Source organism: Aythya ferina (genome assembly GCF_964211825.1).
Source record: "Aythya ferina genome assembly, chromosome: 2".
In the NCBI taxonomy this organism is placed as follows: domain Eukaryota; kingdom Metazoa; phylum Chordata; class Aves; order Anseriformes; family Anatidae; genus Aythya; species Aythya ferina.
In genome coordinates this window covers 139,343,276-139,358,152 of record NC_140297.1, presented here as the reverse complement: position 1 = coordinate 139,358,152, position 14,877 = coordinate 139,343,276, and the positions used below count along the sequence as shown (strand labels likewise).

General features: G+C 50.0%; 2 long non-coding RNA genes across 2 annotated transcripts; both read left to right on the top strand.

The window, feature by feature from the left end:
* The first annotated feature begins 326 nt into the window (after positions 1-326).
* Positions 327-4,118, top strand: LOC311432318. The gene is made up of 3 exons (XR_014689982.1): positions 327-480; positions 586-1,007; positions 1,167-4,118. It is a non-coding gene; the product is annotated as an uncharacterized lncRNA (long non-coding RNA).
* Positions 4,119-11,628: 7,510 nt separating this feature from the next.
* On the top strand, positions 11,629-14,539 carry LOC311432317. The gene is made up of 2 exons (XR_014689981.1): positions 11,629-12,265; positions 12,797-14,539. It is a non-coding gene; the product is annotated as an uncharacterized lncRNA (long non-coding RNA).
* The last annotated feature ends 338 nt before the right edge of the window (positions 14,540-14,877 follow it).

Sequence of the window (14,877 nt, the reverse complement as noted above, 5' to 3'; positions counted from 1 at the left end):
GAAACTAGAATGATTTTTAGTGAGACTTTACAAAACCATCCTTGATTTCTGTTACGTATGGGTGCAAAAAGCCTTTCTGTGGGCTGTAAAGCAAGGAGACGGGGAGCTGCAAACTCCAGCAGGCTCACCTGGACTTTACGCAGCCAAAGGTCAATAAAGCTAGGGTATGAATTAGAATCACATTAATCCTTAGAAAAGTTAGCCAGCTGATGTAATTTTTCCACCAGATTAGCAACAGATGAATTACCCATGGGCTGCTGCCTTGCCTGACATAAAATCTGCACCTAAGGAAAAGAAGAGGCCTCTGCCTAAGCCTCTGCCTAAGCCAAAGGCTTTAATTGAACAGTTTTACCTTTATTCCCTGACGTAAGTGCTTCTTCAGGTACTTTGCCAGGAGCTCCCCTGGAGTTTAATGTACCATCTCCAGCCTCAAATTGTCAGGACTCCTCAGCTCTCCTCCAAAGCCCATCAATAAGAGAGGTCTGTATATTTGTAAAATGTTATGGTGGAAGGTGAATGAAACAGTGGGTAGCGAAAGGTGGCCTTGCATGTAACGCGATCTCATGATCACCTTTCTCTTCTCAGAGGGAATCTGCAATAACTTGCATGTTCACACAACCCCAAGGCAGAAAAGACTTCTTTTCCCACTCCTGCTACGCTGGAAAAGAAAGCTAGGCTGGAAAAAAGATGGAGACACAGGAGGAACTGTAAGTGAAGTGGGAGAGAAACTCACAGCATTTGGTGTGCTCAGGCTGAGAGAAGAAACAAAATCATCTCTATCAAGAGTGTTGAAGAACTGGCGCGTAAAACCGCCATCCCAGGAACAGAGAGCTTAAAAATCCCTTAAGCTAGCACTGCTCCTGTCTGACAGCAGAACAGGAGGCACCGTACTCATGCTTATTAAAAAGACAAAGATTATCTTGGCAGTCAAAGGCTCATCAGTCTTCCTGCAATCATAGGCAATCTTTAGAACAAGTTCTGAAGAAAAGAATAATTAAGACCTGAAGGTAAGTAGAAAACGAGGTAAGATAAAATGATTATGGCAAATTCGCCTGGTATCTCTTGTTGGTTTTCCAGGCATAACTCATCTACCTGGACACCAGATTGGTGAGATAATTTCTTAAATCAGGTTGATTTGATTCCTTTTAATCATACCAGCCTTGCAGGGTGCAGGATAGCCTTAGGGCTGGACAGACAGAGCGGGTATGGAGCCAGCACAAGGCAACGTCAACAAAGGATTATTGAGTGGGAAGGAAATTAATACTGGAACTCCTCGAGATTTTGGGCCTGATCCTATTAAAGATTTTCACTTTTTATCGTGGCACGTGCTAATGAAGTTTCGAAGTGTTGGCAACATGGACGAGGAGTGCAGGATGATGTGCTGCATGGTGCTGGTGAAGATAAGATAAGGTAGTGTTGTCTAGGGCAGAATGCAAGATGTGTACGAGGTAAGAGCCGTTTTGGTATCAAACATCAAAACCAAGCAGATATCAAGGCATCTTAATCAGTAATGCAGAGAGCGGGGCGCTTCTGGAAGGCTGCTCAATGTTACCACCTCAGACAGTGCTCTGAAGCGGTTACCTGTGGGAGGTGTCTTTCTTCTGTACCTCGAGGTAGCTCTGAAACACACTTGGTCAGCTAAAGCTATGTCAGAGCCATCCTGACTGTAAGAAGACTGCCTAAGAAGAGAGAAAAAGCCACCCGTAAGTGCGTAAGAAGAGAGAAAGAGCCACCCACAGGTCCGAGAGGACTGCAGAGGGAAGGGACTGAGGGTTGTAGCTGATCATATCGCGACTGTGATGAAAAAGGCCAGTGGATAATGTACACATCAGAAGAGATCTTGCTAAACAGAACAGTGATGTATTCCCAGAAATCCCCAGCGTGCAGTTTGGGGGACCTTTGCTCCAGAAAGCAGTTTTTGTCTGCAAGAACATAAATGTAAGGGAGAGCTTCCTTTTCCACTTCAAGCCGTTTTAGATTCTCCCGTACCCTAACAGCCAGGAGGTGCTTTACCAATACGCCCGTGTTGGGAGCCGAGTAAGTGAGTGATGCTTCTTGACTGGCTGCAAACGTGCCAGCTTGTGGCTGTCATTAGGAATCAGCCCCACCTCGTTACAGGCCAGCTCCAGCGTGTGAGAGCTACTTGGTGCTGGGCTGGCACTTCTACAGCATCCTCAGATGGGAATTTGCGAGTGCAAATTAAGCGTAGGGAAGAAAAGAAGCACGTTAAAGATCTGCATTAAAGAGCTGCAGTTGAGCTCTTTACGGGAGCTTTGAAAGATCTCGATTTCTGTGGTACAGGTGGTGCCTGATGTTTGATAAAAACCAAATGCAAACAAATTAGTCGTGAATTCAAAGTGGTTTCCACAGACTGGGAAGCGAGGTCTGTGCCCTTCCAGCAATACAATCCAGTTGATCCTCTCTGCTGCTACAGGGAATGTCACGGATTTGGAAAGATAAGGAAGATAAAGAGGACGGAGCCAGACTCTTCTCAGTGCCACCCAGTGAAAGGACGAGGCATGAGAACAGACTCAAATAAAGGAAATTCCACTTCAGGAAAAGCATTTTAATGTGAGGGTGGCAGAGCACTGGCGCAGGTTGCCCAGCGAGGTTCTGGAGCCTCAATCCTTGGAGATGCCCAAAACCCAGCAGAGCAGGGAACTCGAAATGATGTCCAGAGGTGCCTGCCAGCATTGGTTGTTCCAGGACGCTGTGCAAGGTGATGAAATTCCTGAATGAGGCAGGTTTTTCTGCAGTCAGGGGAGGCCAGTGTACACTTGACACGAAGTCCTTTCTGTTGGTCAGGAACAGAGGGCTACACACAGGGCTTTGGGAAAAGCGGCCAGGTTTCTTCATTTTAGGCAGTGATTACCTCAGAATAAATCAGGTAACGCACAACTGATGTGGAGTGGAGTTCCCAGAGTGCTTCTTCATCCTCTCTGCCTCATCATTTTCTGCACAGATACATAAAAGACGATGTTACACTCCCGTGTGATTCACAGAAGCTCCCTCCCTGCCTCGCTGAGCTCTTACTCACGCAAGGAGGAGCGCCGGTGAGCAGCGCTGTCTGTCACCTTCGGATTCCTCTTTGTGGAGCTGAAGGAGTGCCGTGACGGTGCAGGTTGCTCGGAATTGCTGTTGGGGGCATTACGAGAATGCAGTGAACTTTGCGGCTTCCCTGGAAAGTAGGACAGGAGCCGAGAGGCAGCAGCGAGCAGCTCTGAGGTGTGAGACTCCTCTGCGGGGGCTCTTCCTCACTGACTCATCCGGGAGCTGTGCTCCCACTTCCCACTCCAAAACGAAGCCTCTCCCCCTCCTTCATTGTCCCAAACTGTGTTGGCGTCACCCCTGCGCTTCTTTCTCTCCCGAGCCCGCGTGGGTGGCACCGGCTTTGCCCGTGAAAGCACTGGGGGAAGCTCAGCCCTGCTCTTTTGGGCTGAGTTCGACACCACAGACAGGGCTGATTGCAGCAGTGGCACCTTAATATCCATCACAGCTGCTGCTGCTGCTGTCACTGCTGTGGTCACAGCCCCGTTCCTCACAGGCCGCTGTGGTGTCCTCAAAGGTGAGCCCCTTCCCGATACACTGCACGTGAAGAACAAGGTCGGGGCTGAGATATCCAGCGTGAAAAACACCCAAGAGCTCACTGATAACTGGGGAGCTATTTCTGTCCACGAATGCTCCATGGGTGTTTATTTTCTCTAAACTGTAAAAAAAAAAAATCAGAGGCACGATGCTGAAGAAAACCTTGCTGGAGAAATTATACTACAACAATTAGCTTTTATACAAAGATTGATCCTCAAGCAGGGAGATCTGGATCTCTTTTAACACTGCTTGACTTTTCCACAGGAGTTTTTTTTCTTATTTATTTAGAAGTGACTGTTCCTGCTCGCACAGAAAACTTCTGCCTCTTCATCTGCTTCCCCGGAGACTTCTGTGCTTGTCATCGACCTGCTCTCCCCGCCCGAGGAGCGCTTCCCCACCGTGCAATGAAAATTTATCAGCTTGTCCTTCAGCGTGTCTCAACAACTCCGAGATTATTAACTCATCCTTCAAGTGATTAATACTCCTGGCTGCTTGAGAGGCATAACTCGAGTGCTTGGGAGGTGCTCGGAGGCCCTGGAAAATAAGGCACGAGGGGAATGCAAAGCCTGACACCCTGGGCTGAGAGGCAGAGCCGCCCCGCTCTTGCCCAAGCCCTGTGCCCACCACATTTGGTTCCCATTTCGGCTGGCAGCCGCAGGCCCCACGGCTCAAAAGCAGCCCTTTTTAATCTCCCTCCTTCCTAAGACCGTCCAGATCTGCGGATCCTCGAGGGAGAACATCTGAGCAGAAGCCATTTCGCTTAGCGCTGCCTAATTATAGCCGTGCTGACAGCCAGAGCTGCAACTCCTCTGCTCGGAGATTTTCAGTATTCATCAAGGCTGCTCCGTGGTGGCTGCAGAGCACCTGTCACTCACGGTAATTACTAATTTGCTTTAACTTGCCTGGGAAGCATTCCTCGAATTTGTGGCTGTGCTGTGCATCGACACAGGCCTCGTTTTCCCATCTTGGCCTTCTGCAACGACAGGGGAACGGAGTAAATGCAGCACGTGTAGAAAGCCATCGTGGCTTGTCCCTAAGACAAGTGATGTGCTGAGAAAATGCCCACATGGTTGTGCCACTGACAATGCCAGCAGCTCCGTGCTACTAAATCACCCCTGGGGTTGCTCTTGTGGTGCTACCTGGGCTGTGAACTGGTAGGTACATGACGATATTTTTCTGGTGAACAGACTGATGTGGAAAATAAGCCCTTTCCCAAGGTGAAGCGCTCAGTGGATATATTATTTATTGTTTTTCCTTTTTTTTTTTCTTCTCCTTTTTTTCCAGAGGCAGATACATCTGTTCCATCAGGAAGGTTAAACAGGAAAATGTTTAAAAATTCATTTAAATGCAAATGCAGTCCCTAGGACCGTGGCGATTCTTTCTCCTAACTACACATTAAAGAGCACGATGTGGAGGTATTGGAGGATAAATGATAGTTTGTCCAAGGCAGGACTGACACACTCTCTCCTCTCCTCTCCCTCTCCTCTCCCTCTCCTCTCCCTCTCCTCTCCCTCTCCTCTCCCTCTCCTCTCCCTCTCCTCTCCCTCTCCTCTCCCTCTCCTCTCCCTCTCCTCTCCCTCTCCTCTCCTCTCTCAATTAACCAATGCAGCTTAACTTTTGGCAGAGATAGATTAAATAATTCCAACAGATACAAGAAAAAATAAAATAAAAAAGATGGATTATGGCAAAGCAGAACGATTTACTGAAAAATTAGCTCATCCGATTGGAAATAGTACATCATATGCCCTAGTGAATCCTTCAGAGCTAGAAAAATGTGCTTGAACAATGTAAATACGGGCAGCGGTTTGTGCGCAGCTTTCCAGGAAAATCCGTCCTGACAGCTGCTTGGGTTTCCCTCTTCTGGCTATTTGCGATGGTGACTTAAAAACTCTTCCTGACTGACTGTTCAGTCAAGTAAAAAGGAAGAATAAAGCCGTGTAGGCTCTTACAGCTTCTTTCACACGAGCTGGCAGTGCCTGCTCCCGGCACGACACGCGGCTCCCTTGCAGCAGCCCAAGCCGTGCCCCGTTCCCCAGCTCCGGCTGCCGACGCCATCCTCTGATTTATGCCGTGCAGCACACAGCCATTAAGGAAGTTTAAATTCCATCGTAATCAGGAGTAATCAGCACCGCAGGATAAGATTAGTAAGTAAAAAACTGCGGTCCCAGCGATAAAAATAGCCTGGCTGGGGCAGCGTGGAGCTGGAGGGTGGCAGAGCTCGGGGCTGCAGAGCAGGACCTGGAGGAAGGCGCAGGGCCTCCGGTCCTTTCCAGCTGCTTCCAGCCCTTTCCTTGCTTCCCTTGACACTTAACTCAGGAGTTAAGCAGCCTGGCCTGCTGGTTTTCCTCCCCTGTGGCCCTGGTGACAGCGAGTTCAGTGTAAATGCCCCCGATGTGCTCTGATTGCCATAGTAACTCAGCCAGGATCTGTGAGGAGATGCTGGAAGGGAAGGGCTGCCTGAGAAGAAAGCAGCTCTCTGCTACCCAGATGCCTCCTCCGAAGGCAGTGGGATTCCTCTGGCACACAGTGAGTGCAAATTGCAGCAGTTTTCCCAAAGGCTCCAAGCATTTGGGGTCTAAATGAAAAGTCACCTTGTTAGCAGGGGCTGCTTTCCAGCCAGGCGTTTCACTCTCTCACTCCACTTCCCCCATTGCCATCGGAGCGAGGATGTGGGGTGCTGCCCAGAGCTGCCAAAATGCCGCACCAGGAGGCCAGAAGCAGGCGCAAAACGATCCTGCTGCCCTCCTGCTGGGCCTTCCCCAGCTTTACCAGCAGGGAGCAACATCCATCACGCCTGGCTGCGGCGCTGCCAGCACCAGGACGGGCAGGGATGAAGCTGCTGGTGATGATTTCCTTGGCACTTGCTGGTGGTGATGGACTGCCTGCACCTGCCTCGTGCCTGTTTCATTGAAGCTCCTGGCTGACCCAGCTCCATCCGACGAAGGAAGACACAAAACTACAGAAAAGTCACTGGGGGGATTCCTTTATTCCCAAGTGGGAGCAGAACGATTTTCTGAAAGCAGACGCCTGCCGGCCTCAAAGGAAAGCAAGTCCCTCCTGCAGCAGGTGGCTTGCAGGCTCTGTCCCCAGCTGGGGAGCCACCAAGAAATGTGGTAAGTAGAGTGAGACAGGCTGGGGCACAGCAACGTGGCACTGCCCTCCCAAGCACGGCTCTCCCCGAGCCCAGATCAGCCCCCGGAGCCCAGGACACCCAGCAGTGGCTTCACCACCACCAGGGAGAGCAAAACATCTCACAGAGTGCAAGCCCATTTCCATGGATTTCCACTGGACAAATGTTTCTCTCTGTCTCGTCACACCACGACGCCCACAAAGCTGGTGCAAGCTGCGGTTGCGTTGCTCCACGCTGCTAAGGACGAGTTATACTCGTCTTAAGGAGCCAGCCTACGTCCCTTCAGCTGTTATTATCTTGTCAAAAGGGAGCGCTGGGGCCAGCCTCACGCTCGCTAGCTCTTGCCCTGTCTTGTTGCAGTCACTTGGCACCGTGGCTCTTTTTTTTTTATTATTTTATTTTTTTATTTTCAAGGCTCCAGCTTGCATTTGCATAGGAACGTTACTGGAGCAATTTCAGACCTAAACGCCCAGCTTAACCCTGCCGTGCCCTTAGGAAAACTCTCTTCCCCTGCCTCACACAGACACACGTGGGTCAGCACGCATCAGACCCATTTCCTCTTATCCCACCCTCCACACTCGCTTGCCCTTCTGCCGTGGAGAAAGCCTGTGCTCCGTCAAGGCTAATGAGATCTTTATTTTACATTTGATCTCTCCATTTAAAGCTTAATTACCGCCCTAGAAAGCTCCGGTCCTTGGAAATCGGCAGCTGTGTGTGAGGGAAGGATGGAGCCCTCAGCTCTTGCACGCTGCACATATGTCTAATGCATTTCAAGATTTTAACAATTTCTTCACCAAGAAGTTGCTCTGAATAATGAGGCCAGACCAATGTTTTCAGCATGGCCCATAAGTAGATAAACACAAACGATCATATAATAATCAAAACACCAGGGCTCTCATTCAAGGCTCTTTCCGACATCCTCTGAAGTTAATGGAGCAGTTACGACCCATCAAATATACATAAATATTACTGTGGGCAAGAGAAAACGTTCCTAAATGTAGCTGCACGCCTCATGCAGTCTCACCACATTTAAGAGGTGAGTGTCCTTCCTCAGCCAGCGCCACATTGCAGTTATTCAGACAGAAAAAAAAAAATACCCAAACCTCGTACTTCAGTATGGGAGAACTTTGTGCAGGCAAATCCAGAGAAAATGCATAATGAAACGTTGTGAAATTTCATTTCTAACATTTATTTTGACATAATGTATTGGTCGTGTAGTCCAGAATGATAGCTGGTGCAAAACCCTACACCTTTAATGCGAAGGGAAACAAAAATCTTCCTTCTCAGGAAGGTGCTGGGGCTGAGGTCCAGTGGGGATTTGGGGCTGAGCTCCCAGCCTGTGGGCACTGTGAGAGGGGAGCTGGCATATTTTCCTCCAGCAGTGCTTGCGCTGTTCATTTTGTGTTTCTGCTTTGGGCTGAGAGGGAAGATTATCTTTAAAAGAAGAAAGAGGGGGAGCTGGGATAATTCGTGAGCCCTTTACCTTGGAGTAAAGGGTCAGTGGCCACAAGCCTTTGGGTACCAGCCTCTGCTTGGTTTCCTGGAATAAGACAGCCACACTCTTTTTGCAGGCTTCGCATGCACCAAATTCATCCAGACAAGAAAAGAAATAAACAACGAAACCAGCGATGAGAGAGGCATCCCTAATCATCTCTTACAACAGCTTCAATCACTCCAGATGTCGTCACCGCTGCGAGAGGTGCCCCTGGTTGCGCCAGCCCTGACGCAGGGAGGGGAGCTTCTCTGGGAAGCGCCGGGACCTGCCCGGCAATGGCCATGCATCACGTTTCCTGCTCTCATGGGCTCTTTCCCTGCGTGTGTTGGCCGGGCAGCCCATGCCACCACATATTTCAGGAAGGTCAAGCAAATAACAGCATTGGCCAGGAATTATTTTAGGTCTCCTGGTGAAGTGATGCATGCCGAGAAGATGCCCACGGGCAGCTCTGTTGCCGTACAGATGGGCGCTTCGACAAAGCAGCTCCCTGCCATGCCCTCATGCTTTCTGAGCTGTCATAAATCTGGTGGGGATCGGTTAAAAAAATGAGCTTGTTCAGCTCTTCTGCCTAATGCATATTAATGCCCTGAAGGAAAGCAATACATTATTTATTCAGGAACCAGCAAGCAGCCCCTCCAGCTCCAGAGAACCTTCACTGGGTCCCAGTGAGGCTTCTGGGGAAATCCCACCGTACAGTGAGGGCTTCCCTCTTCAGCATCCCCCACAAGCTGGGGGGCAAACCCTGGGGGGCTGCTTGCTGGCATAACTGAGTCTCAAGGCAAACAATCCCATATATCAAGTCAAACAATCCCATATATCTGCCACCTCCTCACACACTGGCGGTGCTTCTTGCAGCTCCAGCACAAGCATCGGGACCCCACCGCTGGGAAACGTGGCTGCTCTCGTGCTCGCTCGGTAGCGCCTCGGTTTGCTCTGCCTTTTGGAAGCCGTGAGTCTTTCCGAGTGGTGCTTTTTTATCACCACGCAGCACGGCACATTTATAGCACCACTGCATAATTAACAGTTGCTATCATTTGCTGATGACAGGCATCTCCTCGGTTGTTTCTCTCAGGCTGCAGTTTTGGGCTAATGCGGATTTTGCCAAGCAAAAGGATGACTGGAAGTTCATCGGCACCTGGGAGTTTCTTGCGATTTGGCACTCTGGGTTATAAAACAAAGAAAAAGAAACCCCCTTACCACAAAATGTTAAAAAGAAGTTGAGCAGCAGAGGCAGGAAAGCCTGGTTTCCCCGTGGATTTATAGCTGGATCCTCTGGCATCCAACAAGACACAGATTCCCACCAAACGTGGGTGGGAGGGACACAGTGCCTCTTCCATGTGGACTCTCTGGTTGGTGTCTGTGAGCAGCCTCGGCACAACCTCCAGGCCAGGGGGAGATTGCCCTGTGCCTGGACGGCTGCCCCTGATGGTTAACTGCTCCTGCAGGTTTTGCCTGAAATCAGCCAGTGAGCCCAAATTTACCTCGGCCAGTCTGCTGCTGCCAACAAAATACAAAAGCGAGCACAGGAGCCGTGCCAGTGGAGCCTAAGCAGCTCTGATATCGTTGTGTGTGGAACAGAAAGGTTAAGATAAAGCTAATGGAAAGAATTTGAAGCCCGGCGAGATCTGAGGCTGAAGCGGAGCCCTGAGCTCAGCCGAGCTCCTCTGTGTCTGCTGGTGGGGGCTCCGTGACGCTGTCTGTCCTTAGCCAGGCTGGGGCTGGCCAAGGCCACGCTTCAGTCACCGCTAGCCCCATCCAAAGCCGGTGCTGGAAAGGCAGAGGTGGAGGCTTTATCTGAGAGCAGCGACCCCAAAGGGGCTGGGTTTGGCTTCTCCAGGCTCTGCTGTGCCTCCAGTGAAGGTTTTCGTGACAGGCTGGAACTTGTTCACGCACACCAGCCTTGCCCAACCTGGTTTCAGCCCTTCCTTTGAAGAATATCAGGTGTCTTTTATGGGATGCTTTTGGAGGATTACAGGTGCCGTGCTGGATATCGCTGCTGCGGCCTTTCTGTCACAGGGCAGTGGAACAGCCCTTCTCTGATTCCTCAGGGCTGTCACGAAATCCTCCCCAAATTCACAAAGCACTGACTCGACCAAAGCCTTTTCTCTGCCCTGAGCTGAGCTAAGCACGAGGGTGGCTCCTTCCACCTCCTCCTATTTCCCAAGACAAACATTTCCACCTGCTTTACAGCCGGGTGTGGTGGAAAGCCACCTCCAGTGCTGAGCCAGCACAGCCACGGATTCTCACCCTTATCACCCCTGTTTGCCCCGAGCCGAGCCGGGAGAGCTGCGGGCCCTCCAGCCACGCCGAGCACAAAGGTCGTTTTCCAGGCCTAATTAACGGTGTTAAGAGCTGCAGCGCCTGTGAGGAGCGTGAGGCTCTGTGCCTGTGCAGGGTTTGGGGTTAGAGCTGAGAAAAAAGGGATTTGAGCTTCAGAGCAGCTACATCAGCTCGAGGCCTTCCACCAGCCTGCTCTCCACACACAGCTGCTTCAAGATCTGCTGGAGCAGTACTGGGAACAGCCTTTGGTGTTTCTCTGTGGGAACTGTGCCTACGTGGGCAACCGAAGAAGGAATTTGTGAAGATCTCCAGAACTTCTGGACACCCCATAAATCAGTCAGTGTCTCCGCCAGAACTGCTGGACACCAGAGACATGGACCTCTGGGGCAGGGCGAATCTGCAGTGCCCATCACCCAAGGACCCCATGTCCACAGCACAGTCAGAAAGCCAAGAGGAAAATTCAATTATCCTGCTTAAAACAACTGATGGGAGCCATGGGAACAGCCTGGGATCTGACTGCGTGGAATCACAAAAAATAATTGTAAATGGGAGGCCAGCCTTGGTGCCAGCCTTTGTTGGTACCTGCTCTCAGCAAAGCCCTGCTCAATGTTAGCTCAGGTTCTTTGGGTTATCAAAGAACCTAAAAACCAGGATTTGCTAATGATCTTCTATATGTGATGAAAAGATTTCTCACATGAAAGACCTCTTCATGGTGTCAGAGAAGAACACAGAAGCAAGAGGCCTGGGGGATTACTTCCCATCTAAATTTATCATGCTCAAAGGTGCACGTTTTAAAATAGGGAGCAGCTGAAGGGTGCGAGGGCTTGGGCTGTGCCGGCAGCCCTTGGTGTGAGCTTTGTGCAGCTGGAGTTATTTGTTACTGGGGCTGCCAGGCATGGGAGGGTGTCAGCAAGAAGCCGGGACAGCTGGCTTGGAGAAGGGCACACGGGAGACGTGGGAGGAGGAAGATTTACGTGAAGGATGGCAGGGGCTGCACGCTTGGCCTGGGGACAGGGAGAGTGCAGCAAGCAGGTGTTGAGCTCCTATCTCTGAGCAAGGACAGGATCAGGCCCTAATTGAGAGCCTGAAATTGTTCTCGCCTTGTAAATACTAATATGCAAAGTCTGCACCTAGTGCTACCCCATAACCAGCTCTTTTCAGCTCCGGGACTGTCCTCGAAATGTTATTGTGTCTTGCCTGACTGGAGGTGTGCGCTGAGGGTTTTCACAGAAGCATAATTCATCCTCCTTGGTTTTCTCGTGCAGTTCCTAAGCAGGAGCCAGGCTAAAGTACAAAGCGAAAGAGCAGCCCTTTGCCTGTGTTTGTAGCAGGCTCTTTGGATTCCTGCCTTTAAGTCCCACGGGGGTTTCAGCGTGAGGGTAACAGGGCACCAGAAGAGGAAAGAGCTGCAATCGAGCAGATGTTCCTCGCTGATCTCTTCCTGAAGCAGCAGACTGCTGAGGCTGAGCCAGCGCTGCAGACCTGGGAGCACCAGCAACGTGTGCGGTGCTTTTGGATGCCCAAGGCTGCTTTCCTTCCACGGGGCATGGTCAGCAGCTGCAGAGCCCATTCCTGTGTGCTCATCGTAGGATGTGTCATTCTGGGATGTGTCCTTGGCCTCTGCTTCCCCGCCAGCACCATTTCACATGCTATTTGGCCAGCAGAAAGGGCTTCAAATGGCTTAGCAGTCCCAGAACGGCAACGAAATCTGCACGTGGATGACTGAAAGACAGATGGAGGGGCTGGCTGTGGAAGAAAAGCACCACTTCTGCAAGGTACAGTAAGCAGCTACCGAAATATTCGCTGGTACAAGGGTGGAGCCTTGCAGATGGGCTGCAGAAGGAAGCAAGCAGAGCCGGCAGATGTTTTAAGCCTCGATGTAGAGGCCTCTCTGGGATGTGCAACCACTCCAGAGCACAGACAGAGGGACGTATTGCCCTCCTCGAGGCTAGAGACAAGTTGTGAACAAGGCTGGCATGCTTGTAAGAGGTTCTAATTACAATTGCTGCACATGTTTTAATATGCACGTGGCATGGTGCAAGGATTTTTCTCATTCCTCATACACATATTTAAATATATCCTCAGAGCAGGAGTGAAATCTTGGTATTCTTCACTCAAAATCTGCAGATAAATTGGTTTTCAAGATAAGGCGGGGACTTCAGCACATATCAGACTCAAAAGCATGAATGGAGGGCACGTGCAAAAAAAAAGGAATGAATGCATGAGATTAATTTGTGTGCATTTAAAAATAGAAACTGTATGTAATGCTGTGCAAAGCTGAAATCTATTTTTGGCTGTTTACATAGGACGGAAGCATATGTTCTCAAGGTCTCCAGTTCGCCTATGTGGGTTGGTCCGAAAGTTGTGACATGCTGAGAAAGGCATTTGCGCCCTGTTTTTAGCAGGAGCCACATCCAAAAACGTGAATTTCAAAGAGGAGAGACTGCAAAATGCTTCCAGGCCACAGGGCAAGCTTTTCCCTGCTCTCTCATGTGCCTTGCCAACCTCTCGGCACCTGAATCTCCCAGCTTCTGACTGCCTCCCTCTCTGTCAATCTGCACGAGCCTTTTCCTCAAGCCCTCTCTTTTTTTTGTCTCTCAGAGGATGTAGGCAGCTCTGTGTCACATCCTCCTGTGGACATTTTTTCCTCCTTCCAACAAAAAGGAGCGTTCACTGAAGCGACTTGTGGATCAGCATGCTGTGCACTAGATGCATACCCTCACATGCCTCAAAACGTTTCTTTCTGCAGTAGGTATGTATTGTGATTTGGTAGCATCTCATGCAAGAGCAGAGCTAAAAATCTAGTGAACACGAAAAACAAGCATCTGGTTTAAGATCTCACTCTTTTTGGTGTGTGCCATGACAGCAATGTTGGACAAGCCTGTGAGATGCCAACATCCCGGCTGTGGAAAAGTAGCAAACAAGGGGCAAAAGGGGGACAGGAGTCGATTATTTTGTCACCCAGGCACGAACTGGACATATGAAAGCTGAAGCAGTGGCTGTGAAAAATGCTTTTACAGGGAAAAAAATGATATATTAACACACAGAGGAGGGAGGAAGTAAAAGTCCATAAGGCAAAGGAAGGGTAAGTGAGCAAAATGCCACTGCCAGGCCCCCCAGCTATGGTAAGTGCTAGTACACGATGGTTTATGGCAATACTAACAGGGGAGGATTCCATCCTGTCTGATGCTCTGCCTACAACGGTGTCACCCTGCCCCTGAAATTCAGCAGCATTGTCCCTGACCGACCATTGCACCAGCTTTGAACACCCTTCCAAAGGATCTTGGCTTCAAAGTCTAAGCTTTGCACCCTTTTGCTGCAGAGCCAATCTCTTCTGGTTGTGTTCCTGTCGGCGTTGCTCTGCATCCACAAAATGCAGTGTGATCTCTATCACTCGCAGGCCTGGGGCACGTCCCCTTTCACTCGTGAAGACGTGCAGACGTGCCGTGGTGGGGCACCAAATAAAATATCTTGATAGCCACGCACACAATGCCAGCATGTACACATCCCACACGTGGGTAGCAAAGGGCAGCCTGCGGCCGCCAGCCAGCATTTGGCTGACGAGGTGACGTCTGATGGTTGTGGCACCAGATCGAGAGCGAGCACGCCAGAAAAAAAGCAGGAGGAAGACGTGGCGAGGAACGGCAGTGGGAGGACCTGGCAGGCGCCCGCAGGAGCTGATTCAGAAGGGAGATGCAGCCCCACCTGTTCTGCTGGGAGCCAACCTGCCCTGCACCGCAGCACTGCAGCGCTCGACGTGGGTTTAATGACACCCATCGCTCTGAAGGGAGATAGCCCAAGCTGACTTGCAGCGAGAGCCGAGTGCCAGCCAGCTGCTGCTGAGCAGGACGGGGATTTTGGCCTCGTGACAGAAATCGCACCCCTGTGCGTGCCCAGGAAATGATGGGGTCCTAGAGTTCAACGAGATGGGAAATAAGCATGAGAGTAACTAACAGCCAGGACTGTTAAAAATTATAATTAACAAATAATCTTGCCATACATCATTCTTCCCATTGTTTGTATCTGTAAATAAAATAAGACTGTACTAATAGATGTGGAATTTCTTATACTCCTACCCTATATAGCTCTTACCATCATCCTGTAAGTGACTACTGCCCTTAGCACTCAGTCCTTTTCAACCTGTTGTTCACCACCTTGATATTTGGCCTTGAATTAAAACCTTATTTCTGATAAATTGTGTCATGAAAAGATCCCTCTCTTTCTCTCTCTCTCTTTTTTTTTTTTTTTTTTTTTTTTTTTAATATAGACTGCACTTAGGGGCTCCACAAGAGCTACAGTGCCATAACAATACCATTTGGAGCTATTTTCTATGCGTATGATGTCCCTACAGGTTGCAGTGAATTCCAGCCTCTGAAACATTTCTGTA